Source organism: Arvicanthis niloticus, chromosome 15, assembly GCF_011762505.2.
Source record: "Arvicanthis niloticus isolate mArvNil1 chromosome 15, mArvNil1.pat.X, whole genome shotgun sequence".
Lineage (NCBI taxonomy): Eukaryota > Metazoa > Chordata > Mammalia > Rodentia > Muridae > Arvicanthis > Arvicanthis niloticus.
Genome location: NC_047672.1, coordinates 2,973,388 through 2,979,504, shown reverse-complemented (window position 1 = coordinate 2,979,504; position 6,117 = coordinate 2,973,388).

Here is a 6,117-nt window from a genome sequence, read left to right as displayed (position 1 = left end):
CTGTACCTAGAACCAAGCCAGAATAAAGCTTTTTTTCCCTTATGTAGTTTTTTGTCAGGATATTTAATCATAGCAGCAAAAGAAGCAAGTACAATATTTTGGTAGAACCTTATTTATTTGGCAAAACCCTGGAGTGCTTCGTTCTTGCCTTCTCTATGAAGAAGGGTTTCAGTAAGTGAACCAATAGCATATAAATACAATTCAACTACCTAAGAAAAAAGGTTGTTTCTTAGTAATATTGCCTATCAATTTACTATTTAATTAACATTTAAATGAGAATTTAGCAGCACTGCAGGCATTCTCCATGTTGTGCAAACATCCCACCACCCCGCTCCAGATCTTTGATTCATGTCAGCCAATACAAACTCTAGCTTTCTAATTATTATGACCTTTGTTTATTTCAAACACTTCAGAAAATATATTAAACCACTGTTTGCAGTATTCCAGAGTTAGATATATATTCAGATTCACCATTTTATGTTTTATTAAATTTGCTGACAATTTTATACTTATGTGTAATGAATTCTTGTTCCTATCAGCTCTCTCTCTCTCTCTCTCTCTCTCTCTCTCTCTCTCTCTCTCTTCCTCCACTCCCAGTCTGGCTGAGTTTCCTTTCTTCCTAACAATTCCCCCACACCCATACCCCTTTGTTCTGTTCAGTGAGCCAATGACTTTAAGCAGGGCTGTCAGTAACCACAGGTTTGTAACTATTCACTGGAGTCTGGTGGATTCAGAAGCAAGTAAATTACTGTAGACAATTTCTGGCTTTCCCCCAGGAACCATCCATAGCATGTCAGTAGTCCAGCTGGGAGGAGGTGGGCCATGTGTTTCTCTTCTAGGTCTGTGATGGATAGTTGACAAGCTATGAGCAGGTGAATGTAGCTGTTGTCACATGATGAAGACCATTGTATTATCATGCAAGAGACAGCAAGATGAATGCTGACTGAGCCTAGGTGGAAGCTCCTTAGAGCAAAAGTGACATTCTTTTTGCTTTGAAAACCTAAGAGGAATGTTTCCAGTATCCCAGTTCATCAGCCCTGTGTAAGTAACAGTGTAAAGGAAGAATTCACACCCTGTTTTGGTAAGTCAAGCAGTTTGGTCCTATTAAAGCAAACAGTTAAGCAGAGAAAAAGCAGGCTGAGTTACTGACTGTGAAACTTCAACTTTTGTCTCATGGGCAAGAGGCAGGAATGAAGTTAGTAGCTAGTATTTCTTAGCAGGCAGGGAATGTATCCTTTGTATTCTCGAGACCCAGTTTATCCCCTAACTCTATCTGCAGCTTCTGAACCATTTTGGTTTTGTTCTGAGTGCTGACATGTGAGCACCCAGGAGATAGTTAAATACATATTTCTGCCCTGGGTTTTCTAATATCAACAACCAGTGAATTCTCTAGCATTGTGTTAAAGGATGCTACTAGCCATGACCAGCAGGGGAAAGCCAAACAGAGAACTGTGAGAGCTGAGGCATTGTGAGCAGAGAGGAGCTTGGTGACACCTGCCACCAGAACATGGTGATAAGCACCATGACAGCTGCCACCAGAGCCAGCAGGTTTGTTTCTGTGTGTCACAAGGGATTTGTCATCATCATTTTGATTTGCAAAGGTGGATCATACTGTCCAGTAACAATTACCCATGAGAATATATAAATTAGCCTTGAAAACCCATGGACTGAAATACTTGTCAAGAACTTTATCTTCTAAAACAATATGCAGGGCTAGGAAGATGGCTTGGTGGTAAGTGTGCTTGCTCTGCAAACATGTGCAGCTGAGTTTGAAAGTCCAGTCACAAAAGATCTGGGTGTGACTGCATGTGTTTATAACCTCAGCATTGGTGGGTGAAGATTGTAGGATCCAGAGAGCTTCCTGGTCACTCTGCCCAGCCAAAGAGCAAGTTCTCAGTTCTGCAAGAAACCATTCCTCCAGGCACTTATATAGACAGTGGTAGAGACCATACACAGCATCTTACTGGGGCCTCTTTGCGCATAATCACAAGGACGTGTATACCTGTATCACGCATGTGCAGGTATCACACACATGTATAAGGCATATGTTTGAAATCATGTGCATTGACTTCTTAAAGGCAAAAGGACACAATGCTGAGATTATATTGAGTTACATCTTAATTATCTGGGATGGAAGTAAAAAGAAATGTCTCCTGGACACTCTGAACTGGAAAAGTGTAAAATTTAAGGGAGTATTGCACCAGTGTCTTTTAATTCTTTTAAAATTTCATACGTACCTCGATCATATTTACCCCCACCCATTCTCTGGAACTCTGCCTCATACATACTCCCCTTCCAACTTTATGTACATCTTTTATTCTTTTTTCTTTCTTTTTATTTTTTTATTTTTTGAAGAATACACTAAGTCCAATTAACAAATTATCAGTTCTCATTTGCTCATGGGTGCAAGGTCACCCATTAGGGCACAGGTGATCTACCAGTGGCCACGGCTTAAAGAAGAGTGACCCTCTCACAGCAGGCTCCTGTAACCGTAATCTAAAATGCTCATAATTAAGTTAAGAACATAGCAATTTTGTAGCATCATTCATTTTTTGAATCCCAAAGTAAACTTCAGCATTCTTGTTTTGGTGACTACATGCCCATTTCCTGTTCAGTTTCTCCCTGTGTTTGCAGAAGCAGTGTGTTGGGTGAGCTCTGGAAGATTTGAGGCACTCCTCACCATAGGCCTGAGTACCCACTCATCAAGGCGCATGCTTTAACACAGCCTAACTATTTCCCATGTGCACACGGCAGCTGCCTATTGCCCAGAGCCTTGCCACTCATGCTCCAGGAAGCAGCAGGCTTTGTGCATTTTCCTTATAGTGATGCATAAAGCAGTAGTGTGGATTGTTTTCTAGAATAGCATCCTAGTTTGCTTTTGCTTTCTGTAGCTGTGATAGAGGCGATAACTAAAGATAACTTAAGGAAGAAAGGTTATATTGTATCTTACAGTTTACAATTTATCAGTGCAAATGTCTCTGCCAAGTTGGGGGGGGGGGGGGGGTAGGGAGCTGTGAAAGTGGCCAGGTCAGACCAAGAATTCCACTTCTAGTTAGCCGAAAGTTGCAAAGGGCAGGGGAGGAAGCTGGAGGCTGAAACTGAAGCAGAAACCATGGAGAAACTGCTTACTGGCCTTGATCCCTGTGGCTTGCTCATTTGCTTTCTTATACAACCCAGACCACCTGCCCACAAAGAGCCAGGCCTTCCAGTATCTGCCATTACTCAATAAAACACCCCCACAGACTTGGCTATAGGTAAATCTGATGGGAGCAATTCTTCAACTGAGATCCCTTGGCTCTGGTGACTATAGTCTGTGTCATGTTAGCAGAAAGACTAACCAGTGCAAACGGACTTTTATAGATGAAGAAAGAAAGCTTGAGTATTGATGGGATTAGAGCATCTGAAGAGCTACCGTCACACTGAAAGAGAAGAGAGACATTACCTACCACCTTTGTATTTTAAATTTTCAGATTTGGGGCAATGATTCAAATCACTTCTCCCTTTCTGGTGCATATGAACAAACTTCAAACTCAAATTGTATGTGGAAAAAAAAAGTTTCAATCAGCACTGCAAGTCGTCTTGATTAACGACCTGTTATTGTATCAGCTGCCCAGTCAGCTCGTAGTTCATTCTCATTAAACATGTACCCACTGTGTACTTCACCCTGGGAGACTGCAGATGCAGTTTCTCTAGACGGCCATGACCCTGGCCATCACAAGTTCTTACAACAGGCAGTCAGCCACACAAATAATAAGTAAGCTGACAGACAAAATAGGGCGGTCACAGTCCCCATGCAGCATGACGGCAAACAAGGTACTCACATCAAAGTTAGTGAGGGTGGGGAGAACCATTTTAGACCCCTTATTTGGAAAGAGGTCTTTGAATGAATACTTAAGTGAACACTCTAGAGAGATGTGTGTTGACCCAAGCTGTGAAAAGCTGGGCACTGTCAAAGGGCTGGCTGGGCAGTGATGGAAGCTGAAGCTTCATTGGTCTAAGGAGACAATCATGGTGCGAGCAGCTACATGAGACTTCTGTTACTGTGGCTCTGAAACTTGTGTGCTGTGAGTCCCTTCTTCCCAAACTGCCCTCTGCTTCAAAGGCAGAGCAGTGACAGGTAACACATGAATGGAGAGAATCTGAGGTGAGGACTAATTAAGATGCAGGTCTCTGTGGAGGGTAAGCTGGCAAACAAAAGCAGATACCAAGGTTTAATTGGGGCAGATTCTCAATCATCCTCATCTCTAGGGAGTCAAGGGCAGCAGGGCAATGTAGCAAAATCTCAATGTCCCTGCCTGGTGGGGACCATGAAGGTGGGGACTGCTCAGACCGGGGACTTTGCTTCCAGTTAAAAAAGTTTCTTGGGGCTGGAGAGATAAGTCAGAGGCTAAAAGCATTAGTTGTCCCCCTCCCAACCCCCCAGAACTAAGGATCAGTTTCTAGTACTCACAAGATGGCTCCCAGGCATCTGTAACTGCAGTTCCAATGGATCCAGTGCCCTCTTCTGGAGGCCTCTGCGGTACCAGTCACTCACATGTGTGTTCGGACTAACAATAAAGGCTTGCACTATATGAATAGTGGGGATGGACAAGTGCAAAGGGCCTGCACTACCTGTGGATGGGTGTGCATGGTCATTTATATATACCTGGTTGGTAGCAGCAGACTTGAATGGCTCAAGAATCAGACAGAGGAAACAGCCACTATCTGTCACTGGCATGGATTTGATTGTTAGCTGTGCAGTCAGTGGTGAGCTGCTTAAGAATTCTCATTGCTTAGGGAAAGGTCTGGGCTTAGGAACCTGCTACCCCTTTCCCAACATCCCCACCTCCAACTGGCATCAATGAGATGGAAAAGGGGGATGCAAAGTACACTAGTCACTACTCTCACCTGGGCCCTGGGCCAGGCAGGAAGATGAATGAGCCTGGTTTGTCCTATGCTACTTCTTGGTGGCAGGCCGCCCACCTGACAAAGAAGATAGCTGAATGGTATGCAGAATTCCCTGGCATACTCTGATATTCACAGAATATTTAAAAAAAAAAAATCACATTTTATACCAGGAACCAGGAATGTCAGAAGAAAAGAAATTCCAACCCAATGATAGCTCAGCTGATGGAACTATATGACAAGACTTTTAAGGTAACAACTGTATAATGTGTCCATAGGTTCTGTGAGTTAACTCAGTCGGTAAATTGTTTGCCACATAAGCATAAGGATGTGAATCAATCTCCAGAAGCCATGTAAAAGGCCAGGCATGTAAAAGCCAGGCGTGTGTCCTGTGGTTGTAATCCAGCTCTGAGGGGGAAGAAATTCAAGAAACTCTGGAGTGAGCTCATCAACCTGTGTAGCCTAACATGTGAGCCCCAGCAAACACGTAAAAATGAGAATAAAAAGCCAAATGTAAATTTTAAGTAGAACTGAGACAATACTCCAAGTAAACTCAGGGTAGGTCTAGCAGGCTGGAGATGGCAGAAGACAGAATCAGTGAACTTGAATGGATCAAGAGAAGAACTCTGTCTGGACAAGAGAGATCAGAACAACACAACAGCAGAAGGTAGTGTAGAAAATGAGACCATATGAGCAGTGGCTAACAATGATAGGCAACTTGTGGAGTCTAGAATCTTACAGAAGATAAATCTCTGGGCCTATGTGGGAGAGAGTTGGATCGATGGGTGGAAAGAGCCATTCTGAATGTGAGCAGCACCATCCCATGGCTGGGAGCCTGAGCTTAATGAAAAGGAGAAAGTGAGCCAGGCACCAGTGTCTACCTCTTCTCCTGCTGGTGGATCTAATGTGACTAAATGCCTCATATTGCTGCCATAATGCATTCTCAGCAATGATAGATGATACACTCAAACAGGAACCAAGGTAAATGCTTTTGTTCTTAAGCTGCTTTTGTCCAGTGCTTTGTCACAGCAATGGTAATAAATTATTAGTATGAACACTGAAACATAACTGTGTATACTATGTTTCTCTACAGGAGTGTCAGCATGGACCACCCCAAAGGTTCAAGGACCTTAGGATCCTGCAAGAATAGGAGCCCATTTACCAGGCTGGGGATCTTGTGCCTGGAGAAAGTGGGGCTAGGAACAAGGAAGGAGTTTGAGAAGTTGAGACACC